General features: G+C 36.9%; 1 protein-coding gene across 1 annotated transcript in view; it reads right to left on the bottom strand.

Annotated features, from left to right (window-relative positions):
• PDE1A (phosphodiesterase 1A) overlaps window positions 1-10,525 on the bottom strand; it is a 164,118-nt gene extending 153,593 nt beyond the window's left edge. Inside the window, exon 1 of the mRNA XM_010713529.3 lies at window positions 10,487-10,525. The gene's annotated coding sequence lies outside the window, so the exon portion shown is untranslated. The remainder of the gene's footprint in view (window positions 1-10,486) is intronic.
• Window positions 10,526-19,968: the final 9,443 nt, after the last annotated feature.

The raw sequence follows: 19,968 nt of genomic DNA, 5'->3' as shown, positions 1-19,968 counted from the left end.
AAAAAAAAAGCCTGGGGGTTAATTCCCATGGAACCTGTGTCAAACACTGGCAGACAGGGAGAAGTGAACTAACACTGCTGCTGTGTCCGAAAACATAAAAATCTTAAATAAAACAATAAGGCAGTTGCCCTTGAAACAGAGCACAGACTGAGCATAAACCAAGCATGGATTTATCTGCTTACAGATGTGAAAAAAGCTGCAAAGTTTCTGCTTGATCTGGCATGCCTACCTGACCAGGTCAGGGCTCTCCCTGCTCCACGAGGTCTCCCTGCCGCAGTAAAGAAGGGCAAATTTCAGCATTTAAGCACAAAACACAGGAAACGTTTCAGAGATCTCAGGTGAACACATCTGCCCAATTTTAGTGTGTATGCAAATTAAAATCCAGATGTGGACAAGAATAATGAATAGTGCAAGTACAGATAATTGTAAGTAAAGAACAGAGCTAGCATTAAAAAAAGGATACAATAATTGCAGTTTGATAAGCTACACTGCTTTTTTTTTTTTAATGTATGTTGCATGCTAATACTAAAAAAATTCAGTGGCTCTCAATACTTAGTTAGGATAGACGAAGCAGTAATTAGATGAATTTGTAACAAACACAATCTAGGCTAGAAATGAAGAAACATTCTCCCGCTATGAAAGTCAAACACTGGAGCTGGACATCCAGGCTGACAATGAAATCTTTTTCACTAAAGCTTGAGAAAAGGACAGGCAAAAATCTGAAATCAGAAATGTAGATGGTCCCTTGTATATTTCTTTTTTTTTTTCTTTTAACTTTGATTTTGAAAGTATGTGTTTTAATTAGCTTGAGCTGAGATATTCTAAAATATCCTATGAAAAAAAGAAGATAGGAGATCCCACAGAGAAGCAACAGGACAGCATATTATAAGCACACAAACACTCAGCTACTCACAGAAGAATTCTCAGCATTAGTAAAATCAAGTTTTCAATCCCACTAACGAAATGCAGTCACTTCCTTATAAAAAGAGAAAAACATCCAGGCTACCAATTCTAGAATCTCTTCAGCAACAAAAAGTAGTTTGTACTTCCCTCAAAATGAAAATAATTCCATTTCTGACTATGCAGAAATGTCTCACAGATAGTATTAAATATACATGCTTTTTTTTTTTTTAAATTCTGAAAAGCGTATTCTTTCACCCAGCCACGTGCATGGCTGCACATCGATGAGCACACTAATTTGATTTTCAAGAGCAATAGTACAGATGAAGTACACCTTTGCAAAACACTGATATTTTTTAATATTTCAAGCCTTAGAATAATATTTATATATATATATATATATAAAATATGCATATAATATATAATATATATAATAGTAAGAAAGAACTCGGCATGTTTCTACATTATTTGTTTAATTATTCTGTCGTATTAAAAACTTGCCCCTTATTTCCAGGTGCCTAAGCTCCAATTCCCAACATTAGCATCTTTATTTTATTTTCCTTTTTTAAAATACATCCTCTATACAGTACATTGCTTCCTCTTTTTCATACCTACAGACCATTTTCCATTTATGTTTTCTTGTTCATAAACCAAAAAAACCATGAAGTTCTTAATTCTCCAGCAAAAAGACTTATTTGTCACTCTTCTAAGACCAAAACAATTGCCAGTGTTTGTTAAAGTAACTCCATTGTGAATTCGATGTCTCAGATGAACTCTCCAAAAGTTCTATTTTCTGTGCTGCCACAGCTGCTTTCTGTCAAGTATCTTGATTGGGCAACAGAAAGATGAAATGGGCTTCTTGTTTGTTTACAGTATTTCTTAACAATAGTATATATTTGATAGCTGCCAATATTGATGAGCTCATCAATCAATTATCTATATACACGTCTCCTAATAAAAGATGAGCAAACGCTGAAGAAAAAGCCTTTTCTTATTTAAAATCAATAGCCTGGTGTACATATGGGAAAAATACAATTAATTATACAAAAAATACAAACAAACAATAAAAGAGTAAAAGAATCCAGGGGACGAGATGTTTGTTTTTAGTTTGGAATTAATTTAAGTACCTTTATACTGTTAAACACTTTTAGGTATTTGGTGCTTAAACAGATGACATAATTATCATTGCAGTAAAGGGGAATTTAGAAATGGAAACCAAACCTGACACATTGTTTTTCTCCCAGTAAAAAGAATGACATTACATATTCTGAAAAAATCAAAATGCCAAGTTTGGGGAATATTTCCATAATTACAACTACAGATTAAAAAAAAGTCAAGTGTTTCTACTCTAATAAAACAGATAGTTTTCCCAGAACATCTCCTGGTGATGCGGCCTTCTTTGTTGCTTTTTGTGGCTTTCTTTTTAGCAATGCTGTGTATTAGGATATGAAAACGATTCGCTATATTATGAGTATTTGTTATTTTGTGATGGAAAAATGAATGGAGGAAAACATGACACATTAAGTCTTATTTTAAGATCAATGCCCAATATAGGTTCCGTAGGCATTAACACAATGTTACCAATCCACAGGCAACATTGTTAGTCTGGTACAAGATTTTAATTAATGTAAGTTTTTATTTCAGGTTACAAAATCTTCCATTAAATACAGTCTGTCTGAAGATTAACAGACTTCCTCAAGATTGTACGTCATCCTCAAAGACATGAGGGAAAGCCATTAATTATTAGTCAAAGCAAATCTACTTCTCTGGTACCTTACCTCTGGATAATCAGAGTGTTTATAAAAGTGGTCCAAGTAATTTACCATCTTTAAGTTATCTCAGTGAACTTTATGGAAGTAGTTGGTATTTACATATGCACTAAGGATTTCACTTACCTTTCACACAGAGCAAAACTTTGTGCCTATATCAGTTTTAATGAATCTATAAACTAAGGTGTTCTGCTTTGGGATTTTGCTTGAGAAAGTGATCACACAACTCAGTTCCTCTGCCTGGATAAGACCTGACTCAGCTCTCACTGAGGTCTTCCTGAAGCAGGAATATCTACTGTGACCCCATTTTGAAGGAAAGATACTACATTTTGACAGGAAAACAAAATGTGCTCCAGTCATTAATTTTACACTTTTATTAAAGGCATGATACTAGCTCTAAGTCAAGTTTTCTTGCAGACATTTATACTAAGTGGTCAGGGCTCAAGCTGGAACTGAAGCACCCTCTTGAATAGTACTGTGACTACTCAAACACTGCTTATAGCCTGGAAAATATCCTCTTTTCGTTCAGTGAACTAGCCCACTTTCTGCAACATATAGGCTATAAAGTCCTCTGCAAAAACAGCCAGCACTGCATATCTAGAGAACAAATAGGAAATTAAACAAGCGTAAAATGAGCCTCCCCCAGCATCTTCCCCAAGTAGGGACTTTCTGAGCCAGGGATTGCATTTGATAGCACAGCTCCTGGCCTCTGCTAGATTTATTCCATATGAACTTGCCTAAAACTCTCTTGAAAACATTTATTCATTATTCTCCACAACATCCTGAGGCAATCTGTTCCACACTTCAGTAACACGTCACAGAAAATTTACTGTCGCGTGCATGTTTTAGGTGTACTTCATGCTATAGGATGTCTCTACCTTCTTCCATTAATGAAACATTAGATAATTATTTCCTGCACATGCTCTGTCACATTCACACTTTGATTTCTGGATGAATAGTATTAATGTGTGAGAATGACAGAGTAGCATAACATATTGAGGTTGCTGTCCATATTCCTCCTAAGAATATGTTTCCTTTGCCTTTCCAAAGTTGCTGAGCCCTGAACTGACACTTTTCAGACCACAGCTGGAGAAATGGGTCTAGGTTTGGATTCCTTCATACAAGAAAGCCACTGACATTATGACATAAGCCCAGCAAAGGGCCATCAAGGGGTCTGGAGCTCATGACGCACAAGGAGAGGCAGAGGGACATAAACCTGTTCAGCCTGGAGAAGTCTCAGGAGAGACCCAGTTGCTGCTTAGAGCTGCCTAGACAAACAATACAGAGTGGGAGCTACACTCCCTCTCAGAGGTGTAGGAAAGAGGCAATAGACAAAAAGAAACATGAGAAAATATGGTATTCTGAGGGAAAAAATACCATGAAAAACCACTTTATTAAGTGAAGAGTTTTCACCATGTGTTGTTTGAAGACTAGAATTGGGGCTGGGGAAGCCCCATGCTCAGAGAAGATCGAGGCTGGACTGGCCAAGTCCCCGAGCACCTTGACCTAGGCTTGCACAAGGCGACCTGCAGAGGGCCCTGTCAACTGCAACTGGACTCTGGAATTCTACCAGATGGCAAAGCACTGCCACCATTGATAATGCTGCATTAGCAAAAGCTGTGCTCTGCTCTAAGTTGGCAATTCACATTTCCAATTACTTAGAAGTTACTTTAAAGAAGTACTTGAAATCTGCACATTTCACATTCTCTCCAATAGCAAGATGTAGACTATATAATTTACTTGCAAAATTCATTGCTGCAGGATGCTATTGATTATGTCATTAAGATATTTAGCAGATTAAATATAAATAATAATGACAGCTGTTATTAATATAACAATGGATAAAAATAAAAAGGCTAGCAATTTTCAGACTTTGGATCATAAGCATCTCACCAGATGGAAAAAAAACACAACAGAATTATCTTCTTACAATGATAGAAAATCTTGGCCAGGTATATTTAATACACAATACTATCAGAGAGGGAAAATAGAATTATGTAACTATTTTGCAATGTCTTTCTTATATACTGTTTTCATTATTAAATATACAAGAACCATCTTGTGTTTTTTTTTCTTTAATCTCTGAACATAAGAACTAGACAATACCTCATATCAGTAACAATTTCTCCGCCTTCTTTTACTCATTCCTTCAAAAACCAAAAATATATAAGAATTATAACAGCATGCAAAAGAAAAAATATTGCATGTCTTACTACTCACAAATTATTCCTGAAAGGCAAACATCTATAAAATCCATGGTTTTGTATGCAAAGGTACCACAAAGTAAATTTTAAATGCAATATTCAACAGCTCAAAACATAACAGTTCATTCAGCCTAAACAAAGGTTAAAAACATTAAAAAAGCCAAAGTCTGGAAGAATTATCTGCTTTGTTTAAAAAACACATTTAAAATGAAGAGACCTTAGCAAATTTAATCTGCTACAGCTGACATCATTACTGGGCATTGATTCAAATTCCAAATTTAATTTCAGTGAAGCCTTAGTAAAAGTAATGCTTTCTGCAGATCCAGAACCATCTGACTGACAATTTCTGCTGATGACAATAAAAAACAAATCTTTAATTTTAAGAACTGCTTACAGAAACTGTATATACGAAATGTATGTTGAACTGGCTAGGTACATGATTTTAAACCATTGGGTGTTCCCGTTATCACAGTTTATGCATTTCAAAGTAAGCATCAGCACAGATTTGAGTTCTTCTGAATACATTTTTAGTTCTAGACATACATATGCTGTGTGTCACAATTCAATTTCTTCTGATATATTGAGATAGTGAAAACGTACTTTCTACTGCAGTGAAATATATGGCACGGTGAGCAGAGCACAGAAGAGAGAATGGAAAAATCCACGCTGGGGAATACTTGTGGCACGCCCTACCTTTATGACAGTTAGCAAGGTTTCACATTTGTGACAATAGTAAAAGGATGATTACAAGTCATTTTATTTATTTCACTTTTTATGGTAGATACCAAAAATGTACGTTCATTATCCCTGTTATTGACTTTGCAAAACTGTCAGGAAACTGGATGAGTTGAACATTTCTCTGTAAATTTTTATGTTCCAATTTTGCTCAGAAAATTTATCTAAAAGTACACTTGGCAGAGCACTATGTAATCTCACAAAAAACCACATTGGAATTTCTGCAGATTGACAGAGCTCCAAGCATATATATTTGCATATGCAAAAAATATTACTTGCATGAGAAAACAATTATATTTGTTCATACAGATTGGAATTTTGGAATTTATTGAAATCAATTAAATACTAACTTACATAATAGCTCAGTGATCCCTATTTGTGCACGTTTGTATAGCTCACAGGATTTCTATTAATAAAACATATCTGAGTATAAATGCTTCTCGTTTACAATGAAACATCCACATCGTCTATATTTCTTTCCTTTTTCTTTTATTTTTTTAATTAAAGCTATGAAAAGCAAACCCATAAAAGTGCCAACAAGTATTAAAACCCTTCTCTATTTCATTCTCAGTTCCCTAACTCCTTCGTTCAAAGAAAAAATCCACTTCCAGGAGCTATTTTCCTGGAAATGTTTTCCAGTGCATTAGACTAGAAGACTAGATACAATGCAAAAAACAGTTATACTACTTCACAAAGAAAATCAGGTTGTTCAGCATTGTTCCTGGCATTCAGGCCAATTACTGAAAGACGACAATGCTCATCAGAGAAAAATCTTCTCACATATGCTTTCTTAATTTTGCACTCCTAATCAATAAATACCTTCACATTAATCATAGAATCCACATAAACAGTAAGGATCATCAAATCCAACCCCAGCATTTTCCCATTGCCCTTGTTCAGTCTTCATCCATCACTTCCTAATAAAGAAAAGTGGGGAAATTTTCTTCAGTTATGAACTTTGCCATTGGCAGTAATATAGAGGAGACAGGAGATGGATGTTTTAGATTTCCTCAAGAGACCAGAAAGGCTAGGAAGCCGTCGATGGTAGCTCAGGCTGAATTACAAAGGCAAGCTTCACCTACTTGTTCAGAGCTATTTAAGTTGGATTTAAGTTGGGCTATAGTCTTTGCTGAAGGCAAATAAACCCCAGAAGGTCTTCTTTCAAATTGTTTTTTCAGATAACAAAGCCCAACCACATCAAACACGAAAGTGTTCTGCTTTAAAAGTTGTGGACTGAAAGCTTCAAGGATTTGAAAGACAACACCACCCACCTTGTACAAGTTTGCCAAATATGGTTTTCTTGGCAGATAGAAACACGCTAAGCAGTATTTTGTTACTTAATGAAATCCAGGACGGAGCCAAAGGGACCCAATAGTAGGCCATAAATGGACAAGTTCACCAAGGCCGTTATCACAGAAGCACAGAATCACAGAACTGTAGGGGTTGGAAGGGACCTCTAGAGATCATCGAGTCCAATCCCCTGCCATAGCAGGTTCACTTATGGCTCACTTTACCCCCATCTGAAATTCAGAGCTTGTTCATACAGTGTTCTTAATGATTGTGAGATATTTGGTATCCAATAACACTCAGGCAAATATGAAAGATTATAGTATGTGATAAAAGGGCTGTATCTGGCAGAAAACAATGCAGAAGAAAAGAAATGATGGACAGCTGCCACTGGTTGCCCTACCTAGTAAGTTAACAGCAGACCAGGTTATCAAGGGCCACACAGATGTTACATTTGGCACTGGTGTACATATCAAATAAACATAGCCTTCTTAAGTAAAAATAATAATCAAAGTTAAATCATCTTAATCCAGAATTTCTGATTAGTCCTATTCTCCACAAGTTCTTAACAGCTAATATCTTGTGCACTAAGCAGAATGCCTTTGCCGGAAATTTTAAAATTATACAACATCACAAGTTTCTTATAATCAAAGTATTTCCCAAAGCTGCTTTTTTTCAGTCTGTGTGAGATTTCAGCCACGTGGATAAAAACAACATCTTAGGAAAGATATTTTGCAATGCAACAAAAGCAACAGGAAAAAAAACAGTGCAAGGTTTACATTCAACAGTCTTGCAGCAGATCCAGCGTAAGTACAAATAGACCTAATGCAAAGTCTGTACAAATCCATGGCATCTCACAAAATATTTGTAGACAAGCTGAGGAGCTCAAATTGAAAAGAAACGAAGGAGAAATAAAATGTCAATGACAAAGAAAACAAGCAATGGGAGATAGAACCAAAATACTCATCACTCTAATCATAGTAATGCAGAGATAATTTTTACCCATAATCTGTTCGCTGCCAGTCACTACATAAATTGCCTTCAAAATTCTAGAAATAACATGGAGTTAAGTCAAAAAAAGAGTTCTCTAATGAAGAATTTATGCTGTTTAAATAGCTTCTAACTAGACTTGGCATTTTCCTTAAAAGCTAAGAATACGCATCAAGAATAATAATGATGAACTTACAAGACCGACAGTCATCTAAAGAAATTAAATCTTTGCACTTTATCCTCCTATTCTCTTCATTATATTGTCCTTCTCATATACGTACATTTAGGACTTAACCATACAGAAAACAGATTCCTGGCTTAGAACCAAATAGCTATTTGCTGAATAAGAAGTATAAACAGGAAAATAAGTTTGAAAAACAATATTTTGGACTTTTAATTAAGTAATAGAGAAAGCATCTTTAAAATTTGCATAAATTACACACCATTTCAGAAAAGCAAATTGTGAAAACTAACCATGATTCTACTTTGTCAAAGCATTTAAGTGAATAATTTGAAATCCGTGAATATCTATTTGAAGATTTTCAAGCAGACAAATGTCTGTCTGAAGTTTGAATACACAGTTTGAAGAGCTGCTCTGTCTACAGTGACTGTTTGAAAGTAACTGCTAAGAGTGCAACAAGCAGGCTGCAGTGAGTACTGGTGTTTGGGAACACTACTGGGCTAATGAAATGCTGAATTTTTGTTAGTTTCTCTTAATTTCTCTTAAAGAAAATAAGTGCATAACACCAGATGTAGTTGTTGGTGGTACGGCAGTAGAGGCTGAACCTTCTCACCAATATTCCATTATATTTTGTTGCCTTGGAACAGATGGCAGCAGAGGGGCAATCTGACAAAATGACATCTGACTTGAAAATGTTTATGAAGCAAAGGTGTGCCATTGAATTGCTCCTGAGGAAAAGATGGCACCCACTGACATTCACTGGTGCTTGCTGAATGTTTACAGTGACCAACCAGCAGATGTGAGCACAGCGAGGGGTGGTGGGTGGCGTGTTTCAGCAGCGGCAACAACGATGTGAAAAGCAAGCCACGTTTCAAACAGCCATGCAAAACTGTCCCACTACAAAATGAAGAGTGCCTCTATTAGGGGTGGTTCTTCTGTATTTTCTGGAACAGGGACAAACTAAACTCTGACCGCTAGATTGTGACTATGACTACTAAGCTGAAGGCTTAAATGAGAGTCGGACCAGAGAAGACAAGGGCCTTTCTCTTGCAGCACAACAACGCCAGGCCACATGCCTCTTTGAAGGCAGTGGAGCACATTGCCAGTCTTAGCTGGACTGTTCCACTGCAGCCACTGTATAATCCAGATTTGGCATTTTCTGGACTCCATCTGTCCTGGCTGAAGAAAAATGGACTGCGTAGGAAACATTTTCCTAACAGCACCATCGTAGCAGCTATGAAATAGTGGGTCACTTCCACTGACATACAGGCTCTTGTTCACCACCAGAGAAAATGCATAGACTGTGTTAAAAAAACCAGCATTTTGTAGCTGAGATTTTTTTCTATTAAATAGTGTAATTGTGCTCTCTGAAGGTATTGTAATTCCTATGGAATAAATAGGAAGCTTTACTTACAGAACAACCTACATACATTAGCTCAAGCCATTAGTGGTCTGGGTTCTAAACTAAACCTTAGATCATGGGCAGTATTGATCATATAGATCCCACTGAGGATGCTTTATATTACCCAAAATCATTAAGGTTGTATGCTATACATCTTCTTGTTTTGCTTTTCTACAAAAATATGTTTTAAAAAAGTCATCCTGTTTTCATCACAAAGAGCTTAAACCTGGGAAGATAGAGACATGAGAAAGATCTGCAGAACTAAATATTACAGTAAAGCTAGGAAAATATTCAATGCACTTTTACTCTATAGAAGACCTCTCAGATTCAAAGATACTAAGTGAAATGTGTTACAGACCAGCAATGGGACACTGATATCCATGTTTATTTTTACTGACGTGTTGCCAGTCTTTCCTTCCTCCTTATCTACAGTCTTATTTATATGAATGAATCCAGTCTTCATGATTTCCAAATACTAATATTGCACTAGAGAAGTGGCAAAAATTTGGCCTTTACAACAGCAAATTCATCATACTCAAAATGTTCTTAAATATAACAACTCCCTTATTTAGTCTTCAAGGAAGACCACAGATGGAGATACCATTTGCTCACACTATTCCAGAGCAGACTATTTAAATAGTCAACTTGGTGGAACACTGTTCAATTTGCCTGAAGATAAGTAGATTTTAAAAGTTTCAGTGGTTAAACCTAAGTGTCCTTTTTCCCTTAAGTTGCAGAATGGAAGTTTAAAGAATGTGCAGACCAAAACCATAAAAGATTCAGTTACAACTGAAGGTCTCTCATCTGTATGAGAACCGCAAAGTTATATTATCTGCTTACAGTTACACATTACAAATACACTGCTGAGGTTTAATGAGAGCAAAAATTTACTACTTGCCTGACAAGTGCAAACTGAACTAGTGGATGCATCTACCAAGTGACAATTTGATACTGTGAGAAGGGAAAACTACTTGCTTTGTGCACAATACACAAAAATGTAACTTGAACAGCCACTTACCCTGTCCCCACTTTAGCAATGACTCCTCAAGGCAAAGCTAAAATGAATCTGAAAAAAGAAAATACATCCTTGTACCATAAACAGTTGCACACAGCAAAACTTAAGCAAGTAAGCATAAATAATAAAATATTATAAGTCAGTGCATTCTATGTTCCCTCTTCAACCTACTTGTAGACAACTACTTATCTGGAAAATAAAGGCAGAAACAGCTAATGTTGCATTTTAAAGGATGTTTATGTAACAGAGATGGGCATGCTGAGGGTTGATTATATATTGTTTTTTGTATAAACATCTATTTATTTGAATTGGTGCAAGATGTAGCCTTCTGTAAATTCAAACTCAAAGCCAATCCTAAAAATTACTTACACTCAATCAGGTAATACCAAGAAGTCTACCTGTAACCTGCAATAATTACAATTGTATTTTCTTGCTATATTATGCACAAAGGCACGTTCTGCTCAAGCCTGTTATTTTTAAGTCCATTTTTCATTGTGATGCATAGTATAGAATCATAATATTTATTGTTTTCAGTTGGTTTATTCTATCACTTAGCCATTCAAGTCACTCCTACACATCTCAAAGTATTCACTCTGATGCACGCAGGCGTGAAGAAATCTGGGGCCGTGAGGGAAGTTTAAAAGCAATACATGGCATTCTTTCTGTATCAATTTACATTCAAGAGAACATGGCAGATTATTCCTCTTCATTTTCAATTGTCTTTTCAATAATAGTAAATCAACTGATTTTGCAAATGAACTTCGATTTTTTATACTAACCACACTAATGAAATTACAAATTTAACAATTCTTTACTCTGTTTTCTTGCAACTTTTTTGCCTTGATAAAAGGGTGGGTTGAGGGATAAATGCCTTTAAGTCTAGAATTATTAATGCCAGAAAGCTCCCTAAAACCATTTCTTGATGGCCAATTCTTTTTAGTATTAGTAGAAATTTTGTAGAAATGAATTCAAGATGATCTCGAGCCTTTAAAAACTGAAGAAAATGAGGGCGGGTCGCTGTTTCAGTATCTAAAGGGGCTGTAAGAAAGAAGGGGACAGACTCTTTAGCAGGGTCTGTGTGATAGGACAAGGGGAGATGGCTTCAAGCTGAAGGAGGGGAAGTTTAGATAGGATATAAGGGAGAAGGTTTTGACTTTAAAGCAGTGACACAGAGATGAGGTGGGCGCCCATCCCTGCAGGCACTTGGGTCAGGCTGGGGGGCTGTGAGCTGTGAGTGTCCCTGCGCACTGCAGGGGATTGGACCAGATGGCCTTTAAGGATCTTTTCCAACTCAATTTGTGACTGGAATGCAGCTAAAACCAACCTGTCTGTCCTCAGGCAATTTAAATGCCTCTCCTTATTACAAAGCAAGAGCTACTCGATCTCAGTCATGGCAGCCTACAGCTTCTCACGAGTGGAGTTGGAGGGGCAGCACCGATCTTTGCTCTCTGGCGACAACAGGACTTAAGGGGACAGCCTGGAGCTGTGCCAAGAGAGGGTCAGATTAGGTATTAGGAAAAGATTATTCACCAGGGGGTGGTTGGCACTGACACAGGGTCCCCATGGAAGTGGCCATTGCCCCAAGCTGCCAGAGTGCAAGAAGCATTTGAACAATGCTCAGACGTGAGGTTTGGATTTTGGGTGGTTCTGGGTGAAGCCATGTGTTGGGCTTGATGATCCTTGTGGGTCCCTTCCAACTCCAGATATTCTAAACAATTTAAAAATAAGAGATTTTGCCTTTTTGCTTTACAGCATTAGTGTTCTACACGCCACTCATTGCTACAGGGCAATGCCCCAAGTTTTGCTGTGATGACATCTGCTATGATTTTTAAAACCTTCAAACCATTTTCCCTGAGAACTCCTCAGGCATAAAAGCCATTTTCCACAATTTGTTTCCATAGATACAGCTTTTTTATTATTATTAATCGGAAAGATTGAGAATTACTAAGCAAATATATAATCAAAAACTAGTTAATATTCCATGCTGTGTCTATTTAAACAGGGTCCCATTCTGATTATATTTAATTTTGGACAACCAAGGCAGAGTGGAATAGGATGATGTGACCCTTTCTAAATGGAGATTTTGACACTCCAGTTCAAGACAGAAGCGCAGGACAGTTATCACTTAAGACTGTGACTGCTGACCTTACTGAAAAAAAAAAACAAAAAACAAAAACAAAGTTCTGCTTAGAAAAGGAAAAAAAAAAGCTGTCAGAGACCAAATTAGAGCATCATTTCATCCAAGTATCTGACTAAATTCAATTTTAGTCTCAGAAATCTAAACAGATAGACATGAAACAGCAGAGGGGATAGGGATCTGTCATTTCATCAAGTTAGATGGAACAGCTCTGGAAATACGCATCCAAATAAAGGCTGCAGCACCTTTTGCAGAGACAGTGATTTCAGTTTTTCACTCTCTCTGAGTAGGATAGCAAAGCAAAATAGATAGATAGGCTAGTAATTATTACTGACCTAAAGCTGCTGCATTAGCTTTCCAGGGCAGGCTAATTCTACCCAAAAACTTCAGACATGCACTGAAGTATTTGAAAAATTTTACAGAGGTGAGAAGAGTCAGAAGTACTCAGAACTCACAGGCATTTTAAAATAAAAAAGCTTTTTTAAAGTGACTTCCACAAATCATCTCTCTCTCTCTCTCTCTCTCTCCTTACCCTCCCTAAATAACTGAATTAGTAGTGTTATCTCAAGAATATCCTAACACATACATCACAGGCAATCCTAAGCAAAAGGATGCTTCATTTATGTTCATAACAGAAATAATTCCGAGTTTCTTGATGTTGCTGGAGCTTTAGTGTCCGCCATGTCAGTCTGTCACACTGCCAGTTGTGTTTGTTGTTTTTTAATTTCTCAAGCAAGTCCACCAGCAGTGGGCAGCTATTTCTACAGCAACTCAGCACAACTGGAGAACTGTTTCGGGTGATGTTAGGCAATACAATGCCATCAGGTCTTGATGTTGCTTAAGCTTACTGTAGTTCATGCTGTCTGGAGTCATCTCATTAAACACACCGAAAAAAAGCCCTCAATCAGGAATCAAGCTGTCTTTGTGGGGAAAAATATCCAATTTAGAGTGCAGAAGAAAATAAAATAGATGGCTCTTTTTGTTCTTTTGCAAATCTCAGTATAAAACAGAAGGTGACTTTCACAGGTTTTTGAAATAGGAGTACATAATACTTAACATAATTGATAGAACTCAGAGGAAAATCATATTAGAAAATTTTAACTGCATGCAAAAATAAAACACTGTGTTCATCTTAGAGCACCATTTCAGTTCATATCACTGCAATAATTTTAAGTTTGTCTGTTCTGGTCTATAAAAAACAATCCTAGTAGGTTTCCTTAAGAAAATTCTTAACATAGTTTAGGGATGCAAATAACTGATAGAGTTACCCTTCATTTTGGCTATCTCTGTACCAATTCATTTTCAAATTTCCAGATAGCACATTATTTCACACATGGGATACTTCCTGAAAAAGCATGTCAGCAAAGCAGTGAGGGCGAGAAGACTGGCACTGCCTGGGATGTGATGGTTTTATGGGGAGGAAAAAAAAACCAACAAAATAATCACCTTCGTCCTTCACTTTGGCATGATGGAGCAATAAATTCAAACAATTTTAAAGCAAGGACTGATCAGTGAACTGAGAATTATTGTCCGATGATTCATTATTTCAGCTGTTTTTCCTATGCTGTGTTGAATATATACTTATATATTTGGAAAGAGGACAGAGCCAGAAACAGTACCTTGAAGAAGAATTCATCTGCATTCAGAAGGAGATTCCTACTGAAAACATCCACTTTACTGCTAGTTCTCAAAGGAAATGGATAACAGCTAACCACACAAAGATGACTTGAAAAATTACAAGGGATGTGAAAATGTAAAAAATAATTAGGATTAGGATACTGGATTTCTGAGTTTGTTTCCTTGCTTGTTTGTTTTTTTAAGTCTACAATTCCAGATAGGAAAACAATTTTAGAAAGCTGTAGAACATCAGGTCAAAGTGTTATAAAGAAACTCACTTTGACACTTATCAAATGTGGAAGGACCTCTTCAGGCCTAATACAGGTTAAAAAGTCCTGAGTGATTCATTGTCTGAAGTATCCCAGAACTAATTTTTCCCAGAATCCTACACCAGATTCAGCAAAAATACCAACCTGAGGAGATAGGGGAGCTACCTCTCCCTTTCAGCAAAACAATAATTTTTAAAAGCATCTCTGTGAGTTCTTCTGAGCCAGAAAGCAATCCAGAGTGTAAATATCAATTAACTTGTACAGTTAAGCTTTAGCAAACCATGAGGAATCACATGGGAAGATTTTAATACCCTGGAGAAGCCGAGGGTAAGAGTAAGAAATATAAAATAGGTAATAAATCAGTGAAAGGAGAGCAAGGATGGGTTTTAACCCGGGCGGGACTGCCAGGCAGCAAAGATGGTCAGGATGTTAATATGAACTATAAAGTAATTACTAAAATATTTCATTGGTGATATTAGTTATGATTGGAGGCACAGGAATTTATGTATGTTTCACTGACAACAAAATAATTTGGCTTTCAATCTGCTAACGTGAAAAAATAAGGGTTTTGGTCTCATTTCTTCCAGCAAAACAAATGGAAGAAGCTCATGCAATAAATATTTCAGACCAAACCAGTGCTGAATCTAAATATCTATTACATTTTTGTTTACAGAGTTCAAAATGAATTCAGAAGGGTCCTGTAGCCTAGCAGCCCTGTTGTTTGTTCAAGGTTATATGTCTCTTGTTAGCAGACAGCTAACAATGTTGCTCTTTTCCACACCTTCAACTGATGGGCCATCAGCTTCTAATAGAAACGTTAATCCACAGAAGCATAACCTTACCTTTTCAATTATTAAATTTCTTACTGCTATTACTTTGTTTTACAGCATCATGCAGTTTCTTTTCTAATGTTTATGATCATCCTGACTTTGTGTCACTAATGAATTGAAATTGATACATACCTGCTTTTGCACTATAGTTATTAATAAAAGCAATGCCTAAAATCAGGCTGCAGGCAATTCTTCTGGAGTCAGACTTGGTAATCTCACTCCACCCTCACTCATTTTCCTTTAGTCTTGGCCCATTTTTGCCTCACATTTCCATTCCTGTTTCACCCTAAAGATTACTACTTTTTTGTAAAAGAGAGTGGTGAACTTTGTTTTGTTGCTTTTTATTATTACTATTTTGATAACGAAGGGGTCTGTAGTTTGTCTGTTTCACTCCTCTTCATCAAATTCAGTAATTATAGACATAAGTTTCCAGCCTTATGGTGTCAACAAAATTAAATGAAAATCCTTTCAGGTTCCATGGCTATCAGATTCGATAGCTATCAGATGTCTGGAAAGGAAACAATTTGATCCCTTTCAGATAAGCATATTAAAATATATCACTTTTCCTTCCAGATTTAGAAATAATCATTTTCAAGCATCATTTCTGTTAACCACCCTGGCTTTGCTTCTACGTACTATATTATCGATGTTACTAAACACTGAAGGAAAGTGTTCATTTAGAACGAGGGCAATAATCACATTATCTTTAATCTCTGATTAGAAAAAACCTGCTAACACAGAATAAAGTCAAGCAGAAAATGACATTATTATGAGACATATAATTTCAGATATAGATTGTGAAGCAAATGCTGTTTCTGGTGGTGAATCCTTAAACTATCAAGGAATCATCAGGATTGGATGCTATTCAGAAGTGATTTTAGCAATTAGTGAGAACGCAGGACTAGAAATTGCTTTAGGGGCAAAAGAACGAGCAGAGAAGAAATAGCTATTTAGTTTCAATTAAATGGGAAGATAAGTAACAGGAGATGCAGCCCAAAGATTTTCAATTTCAGATGTACAACTTTGATTATTAACAGAATGATTCTGAAATAAACTTCAAGATTCAAATGTGGAAAAAACTTGCTATTTCTTTCAATTAGTGGTTCTCAGATTCCTCTCCTGGTGAACCATCAAGCAGTAATTAAGCGTGGCGCAGGATCTCTCTTACATAAGGAGCATCTACAGGACTGGCCATATGGTTGGGAAAACAGTGAGAGACAAGAGCTGCTTTTTGCATTTCATGATTGTACTATCTGCATCTTTCTCTATGGAAAGAATACATTTACATACATTTTTAGCTGCAGTAAGTAATGAAAGTACATATACACATAGGAAGGTAAGTTCACCAAAAGTTCTCTACCATTCGTTTACCTCTTCTCTGTCACCTGTAGATGTAAACAGCAACTTTAAGAATATTATTGAAGTGCTCTGCACAGATGCAGACTATTGCCGTGTACTATTAGATCACTTTGCCCAATTTTTATTATTACAAACATGACATTCCTAATCATTTCCCAGAGGCCTACTACTAATGAACAGCTAGTGATGGCCAAAAGCCTGCCAGCAGCCTGGCACCTGTCCTTCCCCACAATCTCTTGGTTCAGAGTACAGCCATCTATGACAAGGACTAATTCTGAAGTTGCTCTCCAAACACAGAGACAACGTACAAAGGGCTGTCCAGAATCACAACAGACCTAGTCTACCAACATAGTAATGAAGCCCAGGCCAACTCATTACTCACTGTGCACAAGAAAGGAAATAACAAACCTGTGACTATCTGAAGGTCCTCCATCTGAAGATAAGCCTGTACCCGTGCTGTGGGTGCGCTGGATTAGACTGCAGAGAATATGAAGGTCTTTTGGCAGTGATGGGCAAAGCCACCATAAAGGGCACGTCCTGTCCTTGGATCAGCATGTCTGACAATACTAAAGGCAAAGCTAAAAGTCATACTTACATCAAAAAATGGCTCACTAAAGCAGCAATTTCACCAGTCTTGAGTTTAGGATAGAAAGAAGTTAGACCACAGCCCACAGTATGGGAGATGAGAAGATGGGAGCGGTAGAGGTGAAGTGCTCTCTAACAGCAGGAGTCCCTGAAAACATTCTGTCTGACTCATTTGGAATCATTCTTAAGCTGAGCAGAGAAAACTGAGTCATAGATGACTCATCCACTTACCAGATGGGAGGAAAGCATATATGAAATTTGGGACTGCCACTTTCTGCACAGTGTATCATGAGCTGCCACTGCTTGAGCCGTGAGTCAGCTTCTCTGCCACAAACAGGGAAAACACAGAGTGCTGCCTGCAGAGCAGTGCACACTTCAACCTGCTGGCTGGTGCCCTCATAGAAGTGTATCACAAAAGAGAGGTGTTTAAAACATATTGCTACCCAACAAGCCCAAATATTTACTGGTCTTATCTAAATCACAGCTAAAAACTTTTACACAGTTGTAACAGGTAGCCAATAAAAATTATTTTGCCACACCTGCTATGTCACAGATAGCTTCTTACCCATTCAATACATAGAAGCATTTTGCAACCAAAGCAAAAATGCTTATTAGAAGCTGGTGAGCAATGCCAGAAATCTGTAACCTCTCACTGCTGTTCTAACAAAAGTAGAAAATTAAGGGCAGAGACAAGGCAATAACTTCATTTTCAGTGGCATTAGTCAAGTTTTGGGATTATGTACTTCACCTTTTAGGTCAGAAATCTCAGATACTAGAAGGACTTCAGATTGTAGATTTACATCAATGTCTTAATTTGATTGCACATTTTCTGCACTGAAAGCCTCTTTGAGCTGCTTGTGTACATACTGAAAAGATCATAACATCCAATTTAATCCCTGAATCACTAAGCAGTTTGCTCTTGAGACTGGAAAGCTATAAATCAGCTTCAAACTGACATTTAAAAATACCTCTTGATTCTGGTCTGACATCCAGCAGTTCAAGATTAGTCAAGGGCCCATCAGCCTTGTACTGTTTTTTTTTACTTGCTGATGTCATAAGCTTCTCAAACTTATCTGTAAAAACTTCTGTCTTGTTAGACTCGAGTCCAAGCATTCCAGACTACCACCTGAGTAAGTGTACCAACATTCCCAGTGTTGGGTTATTTTGAGGCTTTAGCAGAACTATATATAAGCTTGACACATATCTGACCCAGGAGCTGAAGGTACAACATGAGAATTAAAAGTATTTGGGAACTAAGGTGTGATAGGTGCTGGTTTAGGCCAGAATTTCAACTGCAGTTCTGCTGCAGGCACAGCTCACTGTGGCTAAGTCCTTCTAGTCATGGTATGGTTACCCTCTTGTAAGTATTATATGGATTTTTATCATTCCAGTCAAAACCTCCACATCATGACTCGTCACAGCCACAGTAATCAGTTTAGCATGGGTTCTGGTATGACCTAATGTACTGTAAAGCTTGGGCGTTATTTGCAGAAAACTTTATGCAATTCCTGATACCAGTGTCATGGCCTGCATTAGCAGTCAAGTAAATACAGCTACTGATGTATTCAGTTTGCAAGGAAAATTCAAATTATAATTTTTGCTGGTCAAATAACGTTGTATAAATTTCAGCAAGTCCAAACTACTTCCCAAGGAATGTCAGCATTGTTACACACCATTTCTACCTTCTTTCTGCAGAACACATGCAGAAAACCAGTATTCGTATGTATTAGTTCTTTTGATGACACAATAACATAGCTATAAGGCAGTGGGTTTTCTTACATGAAAGCAACCCCCTCATGGTACCAGCCTGCCATTTAACACATCTATCAGGTAATGTGTGAATGATAATATAAAGCAAGAGATTAAAGAGCGTGAATCAAGAAATTCTTCTACTTAAAAAAGATTCCATGTACCAACATTTGAAGTAGAAATAGTTTCTATTTCACGTTTAATAAATAATGCTTGATGCCCAGAAATACATTAGCATTATTACTGGAGAGTTTTCCACATTCCTGAGCCTTCTCTTGCCTTTCTCTCATAGGGATAAATCCATACCAGAAATTTCTATGCTAAATATTTTAAATATTTGAGTCAAACTTGATTCAAGTCAACTCTTCATTGTTTGCATGTATTTGTTCATCACGTGAAGGGGAAAAACAAAACAAAACAAAACCAGAGAGAGCAAGTTCTCCATTCAGAACAGCAATTATGTTAAGGAAAAAAAACAGAATTACTTGCTTTCATTGTTGAAAGAGTCTTTTGAACTAGAGTTCTCTCCACCCATTTCTTTGGGAGATGGATTTTTTCTGTATCTACAGCTGCAAATCTGAAGCCTGAATTTCAGTTAAGTAATCCTCCACTTTCTTGTGGAGGCTAATTTCAAAAGTATAATATTTAATATGGGAAGAAATATCTACAGTTACGGTGCTTAAACACAGCAACCTTGATCAGAAACTCAGAAACTTCCACATAATTCTTCAAAAACCATACAGCCAGGTTAGTTTTGGTCTTTCATTTCAGGTCTTTCTGGCCCAGAACCTACAAAGATATAAGAGAAACATGATATTCATGGGTCATTCTTGTCAAAAGCTTATAGATGTAGTATGTTAACAGAGACAGGTGGCCCCAAGCATTCATTCAGTGCCTCAGCTCTTTTCTATACAGATCCTGCCTTTTTTTTTTTTTCCC

This window comes from Meleagris gallopavo, chromosome 7, assembly GCF_000146605.3.
Source record: "Meleagris gallopavo isolate NT-WF06-2002-E0010 breed Aviagen turkey brand Nicholas breeding stock chromosome 7, Turkey_5.1, whole genome shotgun sequence".
Taxonomy (NCBI): Eukaryota; Metazoa; Chordata; class Aves; order Galliformes; family Phasianidae; genus Meleagris; species Meleagris gallopavo.
The sequence above is the reverse complement of the archived record's forward strand: the minus strand, read 5'-3'. Positions and strand labels throughout refer to the sequence as shown.